This window comes from Coloeus monedula, assembly GCF_965178545.1.
Source record: "Coloeus monedula genome assembly, chromosome: 12".
Lineage (NCBI taxonomy): Eukaryota > Metazoa > Chordata > Aves > Passeriformes > Corvidae > Coloeus > Coloeus monedula.
In genome coordinates, this window is record NC_138792.1 from 3,795,118 (window position 1) to 3,811,379 (window position 16,262).

Consider the following 16,262-nt stretch of genomic DNA (forward strand, 5'->3'; position numbering starts at 1 on the left):
CAAAGGTTTTTACATACACATATATATATATATATACACATGCTTGTGTGTATATTTGTGCTCACAAACTCTTTACATCTCAACATCAAACCTCATTGTCTTTGAAAGATAGAATGGCCACCACTTTTAATTATTTTACTTCCCTCTCATTCTCTTCGCTAAATCTTCTAGATTGAGGTGAACCCCCTCCACTGGGCTCTGGGAGGCACAGGGAATAAAGGGAGCGAGGGAAAAGAGCCTCTCCCCACTCTGGGGACTCAGTGCAGGCTTGTTGCATGGACCAAGGTCACTGCTGGCAGTGCTGCCCAATATCTTTCAGGAAAACTTGGTCCCTAATTTCACACAGTCCTGCCCCAGACACTGGGATGTTCCTGAGATGGCTTTTTAACAGCTGAGTGCTACAAGCAGTTGGTCCTCATCCCATTGCACAGCCAGGCAATGTGCAGTGTGAGGTGTCCACCCTCAGTCTGCTTCAGGAGGGAACACAAAACCTGGTGGGATCCCCTCCAGCTGTCCCTGGCTAGAGGAACATTTTGGCCTCTCCTACCAAGCACAGGGGAGCTCTGGCACTTGGCCTCTGCTCACTGCTTGACCAGGTGGGATGCAGGGATGCCTGACTGTGCTGATTGTGGGAGGTGTCAGCAGGAGCACAGGCTGCTGCTGCTGCTGCTGCTGCTGTCCTGCTCTCAGCACAAGCAGGACTGTGTTGGGTGGCCTGTGAGCCGTGGGGCCGTGGTGAGCAGCCCCTCGCAGAGGTACCCAGCGTCAGCTCCCTCAGCATCACCCCTGCCTCTCCCCCTGGCTTAGAAGAACCATTCAGGCAGTGATCCTGCAACTGCACTTGTAGCTCCTCAGTTTCCTCCTCTGCTGCTGGACAGAGGCTGTGGCAGGCAGCAGCGAGGGCTTTGTGGTGTCCCAGCTGGGAGAATGAAGGATGTCAACAATTCTTGTCCTGGGTCTGTGCCTGCCTCCCACCACGGGAATCTGCTTTACACAGTCTTGGGCTTGGGTTGGTCCCAGCACTGGGCCTGCCATCCTTCACCACGAGTGGGGTGATGCTGGTTTTCGCTTATGAAGCTCTAGGACAAAACATGATCTGGCTATTCTGTCCTGCTCCTCGCTGTCCCAGTGCAGATCCCTCCTGCACAAAACTTCACCAGCCCCATCTGCCGAGAGAGGGAAGCCTGGATCCAGGTTTGCTGCGTGAGCCAGGGTGCTCCCACAGTCTTTGAAGGCTCTTGGCTCTTCTCTTCAGTGCTGCTTGAAGGCCCTGTCAGCTTGATAAGACCATTGGCTCGTGCTGCACTGCGAGCTGCACTGTTTCCCCTGAAAAGTCTGTCGGTGCCTTCTGTGTTCCTGCAAGGCACCCAGCAAATGTAGCAGCAGCCATACATGGAATGATTTGATTTTTGCAACCACAAAAAGTAGGGGCAGAGCTGGGAAACCTGAGTCACTGCCACACTGCCTCTGCCAGGCTGCATTTAGAGTGGAAGGGTTCCTATCTGCTGTCACCTGGGAGTTTCTCAGCCACCCAAATCCAGTCAGGTGGCCTCGAGCATCCCCTCATCCACTGGATTTTCACTGTCAACTGACTCGGGGATAGCTGCAGGCAAATGTCCTACCTGAAGGTGAGGGCACCAGCTGCTCCTTTAGGTACTGAGAGTGGCACTAGCACCATGCTAGGGCAGCCCATCCTGAAAAAGAGCACACCCAGCAAATCACCAAGAAAAACGATCATTGTCACTGCCTCAGGTCCAATCTGTGCCCCAGCACGTCCTCAGCTTTGTTTTCCATCTTGTGAGACTCTCTTTACACCACTATGAGAAAGGATCTAGCTGGCAGCAGTTTAATGCATGACAATCCTGTTATTACAGCTGTAAATAAATAACAACTAGGAAAAAATTGCATTTTTAAAATTTTTTGTTGATTTTATTTTCACTATTGACTAGCTGGTAGCCACTTTCTTAAGGGATTTCTCATGGAAACTGTGACCTTTCTTCTCTCTATTCCTCTCTCTCTCTCTGTCTTTCTTTCTGAGATTTTTTTCTGTGTTTCAAATGCTTTTTGGTGCAATGTTCAATGCCTGTTTGTATTTTTGAATTGTATTTTTCAACCTTTGCTGAAAAAAAAAAAAAAGGCCCATTCTAATTGGCAGGATTTTTAGTCCTGCCATTTTTTTCAGCTTTTAGCTTTTTCAGTAAGTTAAAGCAAAGAAAAATGCCTCAAAAAATTACAGTGAAGTTCTGAGGAGAGATTAGAAAACATCAGAAACAAGAAGTACATGAGTAAGATCAGTGAGATGAGTGGAGGAGGAGGAGGACTCTTGTGACACCTACTAACCTCCTGATGTAGCACACAAGGTGGGACTAGACCTCTTCACTGAATTAAATCACTCTGCTTTTCCACTCTACCCACTCTCTCGAACTCCGATCAAAACAAATAAAAATTCATATTTTAAAAAAATAAATCTGGTTTTTGTCCTCGGTTATATTCCATGGTCTGTTTCTCAAAGCCACATCCGCTGGGCTTTGGACTACCTGCCCATTTGGGGAGTTTGTCCCACTGAGAAGCAAGCAAAGCACCCATTAAAGAATAAAATTCTGGGGGAAAGTAAAGGAGCTTGGGAATATTTTCTGGTCCCCGTTGTGTCACGTTTGAAACGCTTTCCCTTCCCATGACAGGGCAGTGGAGGGCACAAGGTTTGTTAAGTCAGATTGGCTGGGGAGTTTGGCACCAACTGGAAGGCAGGGTGGTGGTGGTGTGAGCAGTGGGAGAAGAGTCTGAAGTGTGCTTTGTCCTCGCAGTGGGTGACCCCAGTCAGACACTGCTGCTCCAGGGAGCTTTTGGGCATTTCTCTGTGTACAACATGAGTCAAATTTTCTGCTTCTCTAAGGACAGCAAGCAGAGACTTGGCCAAGACCTAAACTGACAGAGGGCAGCGTTAGATGGGATATTGGGAAGGAATTTTTCACTGTGAGGGTGGGGAGGCCCTGGCACAGGGTGCCCAGAGAAGCTGTGGCTGCCCCTGGATCCCTGGAAGTGTCCAAGGCCAGGCTGGATGGGGCTTGGAGCAACCTGGGATAGTGGAAGGTGTCCCTGCCCATGGCAGGAGGGATGGAATGGGATGAGCTTTAAGGTCCTTTCCAACCCAAACTGACCATGGGCCAGACACCTTTCCTGCAGGGAGTTTTGATTGTGGCTGCCCTGGGGGTAATTAGATTTACACATGCTGTATTTAGCAGCCCATGGCTGGCCACACCATGTCCCCCCGACCGTGTGACGTGCTCAGAGTGTGGTCTGCTGAAAGGGAAGTTCAAGGTGTAGGGGCTTCATTTGGGCACTCCACTGCATCTCCTTGGAGCCATGAGATGTTATATTTAGCAACTAATGGAAAGAAGGATTTTTCTCACAGTGTAGAAAGATCTGAAATGAAGTAAATCTCTTCAAATGCAAAAGCAGAGGACAAATCACCTGCAAGAAATGCTGAAGCTCACCCTACTGCATTAAGCTTGAAACTTTCAATGTTTCTTTGGACCCTTTTCTGCATTTTTGGCTACTTTTTAGTCAAAAATATTGATGACTTACCCGAACCAAACATATTTGATGAGGACTTCCCCCTTCCCCCCAGCTACCACTGGGAAATAGGAGGAGAAGAAAATAACTCCAGTGACAGCATCAGTTGTTTTCCATGCCTGAAAGAAGGAACGAAACGCCCTCCGCCTTCCCCGGGTTCCCTGAGCACCATCTGGATGCTGCACCAGGGACTTGCTGGCGGGACATCTCCAAACGTATTGCAACCTTGGAAAAAAGAAAAAAAAGAAAATAAAAAGTTACTCATTTGAATTTGCTGCATTCAGCTGAATCCTCCTTCTTCCTCTGAGATTCGGATGACAGAGGAGGCTTGGGAGAGCTGGGGCTCGCAGCTGCTGTGGCAGATGGAGAGTTATCATGGGTCTGAGCAGTACAGGCTGCATACTTATGTCTTCCTGAGGAAGGAGCAGAGCTTGTGGCCTCAGCAAGAGCAGCCCACCACTGTTTGGAACCATAAAAACTCGAACCTGAAATTTTCACCCCTTTCCCCACCACCCTGCCACACCCCCCCGCCTGAGTCCTTCCCTAATCAAGACTGCACAGGGTTGGTCCCAGCGTGAAAAGATCTTCCTGACTCAGAAGACAAAAATAAACAGCGATGTGAAATGCTTCCTTGCATTATCACTTCTCTATTTGAACCTAAAACAAGGACCCTGAAGAGGAACAGAGTGTAATTGCAGTGTCCACAGAAAAGAAATAGTAATGAAAACAGACAGAGCCGGGAGAATTGGCAGAGAAGAGGCAGAGCTGAACAAGTATTTATTACCCCAGCACAATAGTGCTCAGGCTGATGGGTGTCTCAGGAATGCAATAGCTGGGGTTTATTATTAGGTGCTCATAACACAGAAGTGCTCGGGGTGAGGGGAGGGCAGGACTGCTGACGTGTGGCTCCTGAGGCACCAGGAGCCGGTAATTCCTCCCCTGTTCCAGGCTCTAATGTGGCCAGTAGGGATGGCTCAGCCCCACAGCCCCGGGAAGGAAAGGATCCCCCCTGTGGCACAGTGGTTTTCTTCTGCCTTCAAAGGGTCGCTGTTTCAGAAACCTCTTCTGCAAACCAACTCCTCGTGAGGTGGGGCGAGTTCCCCAAAGCCAGCCCTCACACATTTGGGGTGGCATGATCCAAATCCCCAGCGCCAAGGCAGGGTTCCTCCTGCAGAAGGAGCTCCCTCCTCTGCTTCCTTCCCCCTCTAGGACAGGTGGGTCCAACACTGCACGACTCCCATCCGCAGGGCTCTTCCCAGAACTATTGATGCCAAATGGTTTTTGCCTTTTTTTCTTTTGCATATTCTCTGTGTTCTTCACACATATATTTGTAGCTCTGCAGCCTGTTATCTGTAGCTAGTTTTCCCTGCCTTTTCGCTACCCTGATAGGCAGAAAGGCAAAACACATTCCAAGGCCAAAAAACAGCTCTTCGAGACATACTTCTATAAACAAAGTTTAGTTTCCATGTGACGGGGGAGGATTTAGAGAGGGGAAAATCACCTCACCTCTTATGTCTCTAACCAGTGATTTTTGCCCAATATGTGAATTTGCTAAACTTACAAAACTGTATTCACCCCCTGGGGGGGTAGGCATTTTGTGGATATTTTCCACATCTGCCCCTGGAGGCCTCCAATAAAGACCAGCACTTCTAGCACCTCCTATACCAGTATTATCTCGAAAGCGTGCTGTTTTATTCCATGGTTCTTTGAGGCATCGCCATGGCTGTGCTGGCTGCCCTGCAAGCCAACACTTCTTTATTCCGCAATTCCCCCTGACTGAATGCATCCATCACCAGCTTGTCAGCAGGAAAACACGGCTGGGGACTTCATGGTGGCCCTGCTGCACAGAGAACCCCCTGGCCTGGCAGGACTGTGTATTCCCAGGAACCCAGGCTCGCCCTCACAAGCACATCACTGCCACGGGAGGTGGGAACAGCGGCTGTGACTTTCCTCCTGCCCCCACCACCTCCCCTCTTCGCACTTGCGGGATGGGTGTGGTGTGAACAGCAAGCGGGGCTGCTCCCAGCACAGATGTGCTCAGCTCCCTCCACGGATCCTCCGTGTCCTTCACGGAGATGAAGATGTTCCCTCCTCCTCCACCCCTGCGCCACAGCAGGCGCTGGGCTGTGCAGGGGACCGGGTGATGTGCCTGGAGTGGTGTCAACCACAGCAAAACCCCTTCACCCCACAGCCACAGGGAATGCCCCCATGGGCAGGGCTTCAGGGGAAGCAGGAGCTGCTCTGGCCCTGCTCTGACCCCAGGGAAAAGGAGTGGGAAGCTCCTTAGGTCTCCTGCTTGGACAAACCTGCAGTGTCACCAGCAAAGCTTTTGTCTATCCCGTGTGCTGCTGTGGTCCCTGCTCCAGGGGAAGGGTCCAGGTGGGATTCAGGCCTCACCCCAGGGCTACAGAGGGTGTCCTGCAGTGGGGATTTGGCTGACACAGCCACAGGGCACTCAGGTGGGACAGTGGACTCAGCCAGCCTGGGAACAGGCTGACCCTGAGCCAACAGGGCTGTGCCACCCCCATCACCACCACGTTTGGCAGGCAGAGAGAAAATCTCTCTGAAAAACAGCTCCGGGGGACTTTCTGCCAAAGGGAAGAGGTGCAGGAGCTGGCTGAGCATTGGGTACTTTATAAAAGCACTTTGGGATGCCCCACAAATAGCAGTGGAGGCAGCAGCAGCAGCGGTTTCAGAGAGGCAGGACTGCGGCAGGGATGGTTCAAGGACATGAGGGAGGACAGGCTGGGAGGAAAAAGCAGTATCTTGTTTATTACACCGACAGCACAGCTGGGGAAAAGAAGCTGAGCTTTCCGGTCTATAAACTCTCCTTGGGATGTGGTGCTGTAAACTTCAGGCTTAGAGCTGAGGAGAGCTGGTCTGGGGTAACTCTGTTCGTGAGGCAATCAGAAGGCAAAGGCTCCTGGCTCTCAGCAAAGTGGCAACTTGCTTGGAAGGGGAAAGGTGTATCTTGGGCTTCTGTGAAGGACAGGAGACAAAATAGTACTGCTGAGCTTATTCAGAAAGAAAACCCCAACAAAACAACAAACAGGCAGTGATCTGGATTTTTTTAAAAAAAAGATACAGAAATCAGTATAATATAGAAAAATCAGTAGAAAAATCAGTATAGAAATCAGTATAACATAGAAAACTCCTCTAAAGGCAACACACAGCTTTCTCAGCATATGAAGGCTTTACACTTGCCCAAGAAGCCTGGGAGCAGTAAGCCTGTGGTGTGACCCCAGCTCAGCCATACATCAGCCCAGACCCGTGCTGGAAATGACCATAACTCACCAGCCCATCTCCCAGCACCCAAAGGAAGCTGCTTAGGCTCCTCTTATGATTTCTCTTTGCTGAAGTGAATTTTTCAATATCTATGGCAGACTGCAATCCCCAGCTTGCCTGTAAAAGTAGCCTTTGCCTTCTTACTGCCTTATTACACCCAGCATAAATCAGGAGGGGTGGTGAGACAGGATTGATGAGGAGGATTTACTATGCTTGAATAACCATCTATAGCCACTCACTGCTGAGTGAATCCCCCTCCCTCCTCTGGAGAACAGCTGCTGCCAGAATACTGTCGCTGTCAAGTGTGAACACTCAATCAGCTGGGACTGGGCAACCTCACTCACATCCTCGTTGTGGGGAGAGAGTTGGGTTCACCTGACCGTGGTTATCACAGAATCACAGAATGCTCTGGGTTGGAAGGGGCCTTAAGGATCATCTTGTTCCAACCCCCCCACCATGGGCAGGGACACCTTCCACTGGAGCAGGTTGCTCAGAGCTCCATCCAACCTGACCTTGAACACTTCCAGGGATGGCAGTGATACAAAGGGAAGCATCTCTAAACAACTTTCCCTGTCCCAGAGATGTAGAGGTTAATTTATAGGTGAAAAAGCCCTGAGGTGGGGGTCTGTCATCACAGATGTCCAGGTAAAGAGCAGAGATGTGCAGAGTTCCCTACTCAGGGTAAGGATGCTCCAGGGCACATCTTGTGCTGGCCATGGGGACCTCAGGGTGGCCAGAATTTGCCTTTCACCCACAGCAGCCACTCCTCTCCCTTTTGGTTGCTATGCAGGCAGTGTGATGCAAACCAGCTTCCTGGGAGCGTGCTGGGGGTCAGCATCCCACTGGGAATACCTGCTGGGATGAGCAGGCAGCTGGGTGGAAAATTCAGGGTGGAAATCAAGCCCAGTTGTCACAGGACAGGTCTCCTTCAAGGGATATGGAGAGGAGGTCAACGTGTTTGGTGGTTTTAACAGAATTATTGCTGGGAGTTGGGTGACATTTCCCTTCCCCTGCTAAGTTTAGAGAGTAATTGTTATGCTGCTTGTTTGGGCTTTTTGCAGTCCTGCTGTCTGGGGACCTCATTTGCGTAATTTTTTCGGGTCCTGGCTAATAATGACGTCGTGTAAAACCAATTCATTCTGCTGGACTGAGAGTGGGCTTCGTTGTCATGGTAACTTTTGATTTGGAGGCTTGCAGGAAAGAGACAGGTAAGTGCTTGAAATTGCCATATTTCAGCATGGTTTCAAATGCCTTGGACGTCTGAGGCCCACTTTCCATAAATGAAATTTCAAGCCTTGTTGAAGTACTTTGTAAACAAAATTCATTTATTGCCTGAAGAAAATGGAGGGGAATTTAGCTGCAGAAAAATGCTTTTAGAAAAAATTAAGGTTTCATGAAGCACTCTACAAAATAATGGGAGTTAAACACCACCAGAATGTGCTAATGCTGCTTTGTTCCCCAAAACCCAGCCCTGGAGAGAAGTGATCCTTTCCCTGTGAAGAGACAAAGTCCAGAGGTTCTCAGGACTGGTCCAGTAAGGCAACTTCTGTGCTGGAGTGGGTGATGAAGAGGGACAAAAGCAGCTCTGATGGGAGCAATTTCTAATTAGTTTCAAATGCATCCCCCACAAGTGTGCTGTGTTCTACCTAGTCTGAATCAATGAGCCTCTCTGTTCCCAAAATTTGGGTCAATGTGTACTATATTAGTCAAAATACTCTGGAAGCCGAGATATTCATTCAGAGCTGGATATCAACATGCTTGTTTGGAGCTGTGATTATGAGTGCTTGTGGCTTCTCTGGAAATCAAACAGGGATGATGATCCCCTCTGGATACAAGTTAGGCTGAACTGGGGCTGTGGAGGGATATTTCCAGCTAGGAAGCCCTGGGCTTCTGAAGAAAGAATCCCAGTTTGGAGAGGCTGTGTAAAATCAGCAAAGCTCTGCAGAGCTGATTTCCTTTCCGAGTGAAAGTCAGCCTGGACCCAAAGGCATCCCACAAAAGGCAGCGCTCAGAATTTGGCATCTGGATCCAGCCAGCACTCTGGCGTTGGAGCCTGTGATTCTGTAGCCCTCCAAAATGTTTTCCAAGGGGACATCCAAGGTCTGTGAGTGTGGTTGTTTGCCCAATCACGGTGTGAAAGGAGATCCCGGTGCATTGCTGTTACCAGGAACTGGGTTGCAGCCTTTATCCAAACCCTCCTCAGCATAACTTAAACATTCCCCTGAAGTGCTGTGTCTCTTCCTTTGCTTGGAGCAGGGTGGCCACTTGGGGGGACTTCCCTCCAGAGCTAAAACAATCCCCTGGCACCTAAACCCTTGCATAGAAAATGTCATTTCCATCAAGGCAGCTGGTAAAAGAAACTGTTTAAGCTCAGCTGCAACTGGTGGTTGGAGGGAAGGAAGGGGATTATGAGAAAAAGATTAAGTGTTCAAGGCCAGTTTGGACAGGGCTTGGAGCAACCTGGTGTGGTGGAAGGGGGTCCTGATGGAACCAGATGGTCTCTAAGGCCCCTTCCAACCCAAACCATTCTGTGCCTCTGTGGCTTTTTGAAACCCAGGTGGGGCTGCAGAAATCCCCAGCCCAGGTGCAGCTCGTAGAGCCCCACAGCTGCTGCAGGGAGCATCTTTAGGTGGAGAATCTTTAGGACATGGCTCAAGCAGAGAGATTTCTAGGGCCTGAAGAGGATTGCTGCTGGTGCAGGGATGGGCAGAGCTGGAATTGTTCTGGGCTGGTTTGGGATCCTACTCCAGCCCCGTGGATGTTCAAAGCCCTTCCTGGGAATTGCACCAGGCCTGGCAGGGTGAGAGAGATTCCCCCAGCAGGATGGAGCGTGGTGGCGAGGAGGGAGCTCGGGGGGGCTGCAACCCCAGGGGAGAGCAGCAAACTGGGTCTGTGCTTCTTGGGCTCACAAGGAGCCTGTCCCTGGTGTACAGAGGAAGTGCCTGAAATAGAAACACTTTGGAAATAGCGAGAAAAGAGGGTTTTTTGAATGACTCCAACCCTTCTCCATGTGATTTGCTCAAACCTTCAGAGCAGTTGTTGCTTCTTTTGGTGGCAGAAGCTATTCAGGGAATTTGAACTGAATTTTTGCACCACTTTCGGTGCCTAGAAATTGCATTTGTTTAAAGGAAATAAGTCATTTGCTGAAAACATATTGTCCTGCTATGCAAAGGAGAACAGGCAGGTATTCCTAAAATTAACCCAAAGTCAGTGCAAGCGTTTGCTGTCTGCACTGACAGAGCTGCTAAAGTGGGAGAGCCCAAAGCCTTATCTGAAGAGTGTCTGATTTCTGATAGCACTCGAACAGCAGATGCTTCCTGTGATCTTGGGCTCTCTGTCATGCATCTCCCAGATCCTCACCAGAGTCCTCTCCCAGCCTCCAGTGATCTGTGGTGCAGGGATTTGCCTGCAGAAGCCACAGCCTCGCGTTTAATGATGTTCTCCTTCTGTGAGGGAGGCTGAGGGGGCCCCTCACTGCTCTCTGCAGCTTCCCAAGGAGGGGAAGCAGGGAGGGAGGAGTTGAGCTCCCCTCCCTGGTATCCAGTGATCGGATGTGGTTCAAAACTCTCCTAGGGGAGGTTTAGAGTGGGCATTAGGATGCTTTTTTTTTTTTTGTAGAGAGAGTGGTCAAACACTGGAACAGCCTTCCTGGAGAGCTGGTGGATGCCCCAAGCCTGCCAGTGTTTGAGAGGTGTTTGGACAACACCCTTGATAACTTTTTTTTCACTTTTGGTCAGCCTTGAAGTGGTCACAGAGTTGGACTAAGTGATCATTGTTGGTCCCTTTGAACTGAAAAAATCTGATTATAATAACTCTTGATGGGTTGTTCTATGATTTGGCTCCGCTGCTCCTTGAGCCCATATCTGTGATCACAGAAAGGAGTGTCTTGTTTTAATTGTGATATAAAACCCCTACTTTATTTAGGTTTGGGGGCTCTGGTTTTCCCTTCCTTTTGATGTCTCCTTGCATGTTTACATTAGAAGAGAAGTTAAACCCTTGCTGTCTGTCCATCCCGTGCCTGCCTCACACAATTACACGCTTGAATTTTATGCACTATTTTATAGAATCACAGCATGGTTTGGGTTGGAAGGGACCTGAAAGATCATCTAATTTCAACCCCCGTGGGCAGGGACACCTTCCACTAGACCAGGTGGTATCCCAACATAAATATCTCAGTCGTGGGAGCTGGGGGAGCCAAGGGCTCCGCACAGTGGTGTCCCAGCCAAAATTCCCATAGCAGGAGCTGAGTGTAGCCCCAGCTCTGGGGAGAGCTCACCTCTCCCCTGGGTCTGACAGGCTGCAGAGTCACAACCTGTCACACCCGAGGGCTTGCTGGCCTCGTGGAAAGAGCTACAGGAGGTCAGAGGCGGGTTTGGGAAGCTCTGTGTTTTGTAGGAGCCTGCTGAAAGGGAAGCGGCGCACGATAGAATGAGGTTTTTGTAACTGGGGGACACATGAGAGCTCTGTGGGGGTGGTGGCAGTGCCTGGAGGTGCTGTCCCTCTGCTCTGACCCAGCTCCCCTGCTCTGCTGGGGCTGCTGCTGATGCTGGCATGGTTCTGATGAGACTCTTCCCCCCTCTCTTTGCCCTTGCTCTGCTCAGCCAGGGCGCTCCAAGCTCACGCTGAAGGACTTCCATTGTCCTGCTCCTGACTGCTGCCTGCCAGTCATGCCCAGCTCCCATGCAGGGGGGTCTAAAGATGTAGATAAATATTTCTTGAGAGCAGAGGTCACTTTATTAGTGATCAGCACAGCTTTTCAGGGACAAAACACGGATTTAGAGCTTAATCCCTGGTTCCTGCTGTGCTGCAAGCTCTGTCTAAAACCTTTGTGAGCACCAAGGCCAGTTTGGAGTTTCAAAGTTAAACAATCCCTCTCTCCCCTGCAAGTGAGCACCGGGAGGATTAGAGACTCAAAGCCTCAGTCGTGAACATATTCTGGTTCTCAGGTGTCTCCCTGCCTCAAACCTGCTTGTGTGGCACGACTCCAAATCTTCCCAGCTTATTTCCTGTGCTCAAGGCTAGAGCTGGCCAGGGAAAATCAAAACAATCACAACCCTCCTGATGCATGAATATGTTGTAAACAAAGGGGACAGTGGATTTTAGCATAAATAAATATTAATTTGGGGTGGTTTTTTTGGAAGCTTTTCATTTTTTTGCCATCTGCGATTCTTCTGATTAAAAAATCATCCCATCATCTGATCCAAGACAGCAAAGGTCTGGCTGGGGCTTGACTGGCTCACTCTGTGGCACAGAGATCACTTTGGAGGCAGATGAACCCCATGGTTAATTTGTGCCCGACAGGCTGAAAATGGCTCATCAAAAGTGTCAAGCAAAGAACTAAAAATTCAACAGGGAGAATTCAACAAACACAGTCAGACCCCAGAGCAGGGTTCATGTCCCCTTTAGAAGTGGGGAATCAGATCAGCAAAGCCCTTGCTTGGAACTGCACTTTCCTGGCCTTGCCTGAAGTTCTGGAAATCTCCTCCAAACACAATAATTTGATGGTGGGGAGAGAGAGAGAGGGGAAAACACAAAAGGTAACCAGCAAAGCAAATGTGCAAGGAAGAAAAAATCAGTGGACAAAAGGCTTTGCTCTGCCAGCAGCCAAACCATTCAGGCAGCCACAATAGCTGCTCCCTGCTCACCCTGGGCACCCCAGCCTTGGGCATTTGTGGTGATTATCTCTCCTGGAGCAGGTTGGTGTTGACAAACAAAAAGCCATGTAGCTGTGCTTTTCCGTGTGTGCACGGGCAAAGGGGAGCTGTCACCTGCTCCTCGGTGCCTGCTTCTCTCACTGTCCTTGCTCCGCTTTATTCCCGTGGAACAAAGGCCTGAGTGGTGGCAGGAGGTAAATTAAGTGTTTGGAAAACTCTTAGGACAATTAGGCACTGAGTGCAGGGGGGGAGCTGAGGGGGTCACTCCTTCGAGGGCTGGAGGGCTCTGGGTTTTGGGGAGGTTTGGCTGGCAATGCAGCAGGTCCTCAGGAGGGGAAGGAGAGAAATGCAGAAAGCCAGGAGTGGTGGTGGCTGCTGCCATCAGCTGTCCTGTGGCTGGCTGCCCCGATAAGGGAACCTGACAGCAAAGGCTTTTTTGGCTCCACTTCTCCATCCTGAGCTGCCGTGGGAAGCAAATCCCAGCCCTGCCAAGGGAGAGGGGGGAGTGAGAGCCTGGGAAGCAAAGAGGCAAGAGGACAAGGGTAACTCATGAGAGATGGCTGGCTGAAACCTGGAGGGTTCTGGAACGGAGGGAGCTGTCCGTGGACCTGCCCCTTTCCTCAGCATCTCCTCTGGGAAGGGGGGAAAAGAGGCACAGCAAGAACCCGACTCTACCTACTGCGGCCTCTCCTAAAATGTGCTGTTACTGTGCAGATCTCCTGCCTTACGTACTCGGGAAGGAAATTCCTGAGGAGGACAATGGCTGATGAGAGCAGAGTTCCTTGGTGCTTAGGGCACACGCTGGAGATAAGGATTATTCCTTCCATTACACGGCTGGGGAGCTGAGCGCTGCGAAATCCCCCGCAGGCTCCAATCAAGACAGTTCAGAGCTGCAAACAGCCCCGGACCACGATATTTCCCGATGGAAAATGCTGCTTCTCATGATGGGATGAGAGGCTGAAAATCTCTAGGGCACCTGGATGCCAAGAAATAGCAGCGTGGAGGGGGGCAGCAGAAAAACTCACAGAGTCAAGTCACTGTCATTAATTTAATGTTTGTTAGGTGTGCTGGGAGGCTGTGCTAGGTTTCCCTTCTGTGCTACTGTTCCCAGAGCACTCTGTTTATTCTTTAGGCCAGGTTTGGAGAAAAGCTTTTACTTCCCCAAAATCAGCCTTGGTGTCAATGTAAAATGAGATCATTACTTTCTTGCTGGCAGAGCGGTGCGAAACAATGGTGACACAAAAAATAGTAATCTCTACAAAACCAAGGCCTGCTCTCGCTTGGCAGGTGTTATTTATTTTTTCCTAGCAGAGGGAACAAGAAACTGTGGCTGGAATCTCCAGTTGGCTTCTCAAGATACCGCTGTGACATTTTAATGATCTAATTCCCCTCAAAGGTGGCATTTTCACTTGTTCCCCTGACCTATCACTGTACATTCGCTGTGAGACAAACTATCTGCTATCAGCCCTGACATCTCAGGCTCAGAGGGAAAAAAAAAATAACCATCTGTGAGACCAGTGCAGTGAATGGACTCTTCCCCCTGTAAATCCTTGTGAGGCCACGGGCTCTTTGGGACCACGTCAGTGCCATTCACCTTGGCAGAGGCTGTGGCTTGGGGTGCACCTGGGGGATGTTCCTGGCCCATTAGAACTCTGCTCCTGTGTGGCTAAAGTTGTTCATGCTGTAAGACCCTTTTTTTCCTTTGTCTGACTTGTTTGGAATGTTGTTTGAAATGCTCTCTGTGATGGGCATGGCTTGGATGAGGTGACCTGCAGAGGATTTGGCTTCCAGGGTGCCCTGCCCCACAGCCAGGCTCTCCTTTCCGCTCTCTGGAGAAAAACTGGTTCATGCTGGTGTAAAATGCGTGCAATGAATAACACAACTACAGCAAAATAGTTTATGTAAAGCACTGATGTGGGAGAAGTTTCATAAGAGGTTTCATACCTCAAAAAGGCCTTTTGTCAAAAATAGAAGCATTTTCTGTAAAGGGGAAAAAAAAAAAATCAAGTTTCTTGCACAGTCTTCCTGTCGTGCTAGCGCTGTTCCTAGCTGCCATGGAGACCTCCTTTTCTCCCAGAGTGCAAGATGCTGCTCTAGGCCTTTTGTGAGCAGGACAGAGGACTCTCCTGTGGGGACCAACTGGGCTGGGGACACCAGCTGCCAGCCACTGGGGCAACTGGCCCCGTGGCACAGCCCACTGGGGGCTGAGCTGTTGGCCTGGGTTGTTCCAAGGGGGCATGAGCAGGGGCTGCTGAGTCCTGTCTGGTGGGAAGCAGCCCAGGAATGGCTGAGCTGCCAATGTCACCTGAGAGGGAGCAGAGAGGGCAAAACTGGCTGGAAAACTGTGCGGGGAGACATCCACCTCTGCCAGGAGACTGGGACAAACTGATGCCTTTTCCTGGTCTTCAAATCACGAATCAAACACGGTTAGAAGGGAAAAAGGGATTTTACCTCTGTATTTATTTTAAAGATCTTTAGGTGCACCACTTCCAGGTGGAGTGCACCTCAATGCACCCCGCAGTGCACACACACAATAGATTGAGTTTAACATTATAGGTCTCACTAATTAGCTGATCTATCAAAGATTGATCTGCTAATTAAGAAAGATCGAGTGAGCCCCCCCCTCCGCAAGGAACCTTCCCCTGGATGGTTCTATCTCAGTTTACAAAATGTGTTCTGGAGAGGACCTTGGGGTCTGGGGTTTCTAAGATGTTGAATCTCTTAGCTTGACAAACAAACCCAAGAATGTAGGCTACAAACCACTAAGAATACAAAAAGCTGTAAAAAGGTATTTAAAAGGGGTATAAAAGAAAAGGCAAAAAATCATCATGGCATCAAAACCACAGCCCTCAGTGCAGGTGCTGCTCAACCTGCACCACCCGCTGGTTTCCTTCCTCTGGCCGGGAAACAGGGGTGCAGCAAAACCCCAAAGAGGAGAGAAACCGGCGCTCCTGCTTCAGAGGGGCAGAGCAGCTACAGGGACAGGAATCCAGGCAGGGAAACCAGGCCATGGAAGTCAATGCAAATGACTTTGATCACAGAGTTTCAAGCCCATTTGCTCTGTAGGAAGCACGGCTGTCAGCAGGGATAGGCAGTGAGAGGGGTGGGATCTCACAGCTTGCGAGATGAAATGAAGAATGTGGCAGATGCTTTTTTTTTTTTCCCTCCCCTAGCTTCAGAGGGCCCTTAGCATCACTTTAGAGACCTAAAGGGGGCTGATTTCAAGCTCCAGCTCCATGCACTTGCTTCTCTGTGGAGTTAAGTGGCGGCACTCCGGGCAGCGTTGGTGTTGCTTCTGCAGGGCGATGGGGCCAGGGAGGGATGGACTCCAGATGGGACTGGGCACGGAGCAGCTGGTTTTGGGTAGGCTTGGAGCACAGGAAACCCCAAGAATGCCCTCAGAGGTGTCTGGTGGAGCAGCAGAGCCCCTCCACGAGCCACAGGCAGCAGCATGGGAAGGGAGAGTGGTACCTGCACAGGGCTCTGCGCCCGCCCTGGGGAGCGCTCCGATGAGGAAAAGCTCCAGTTATGTCACTCATCATTTCTAGGCATTTTTAAAAAGAAATCCCTCTGGGGCAGAGGCTCTGTTTTCATTCAGAGCTGCACACGATGGGATGTGTGCCTTTGCTCTAGTTTCTGAGTGCCACTGTTGTTGTAGGTTAATTATCATTAGTAATTAATCATCACCACTCACAGAAAGGCTTTTCCCTGCTGGTCAGGAGTCACACAGAGCATTAACAGCTTTTTTTC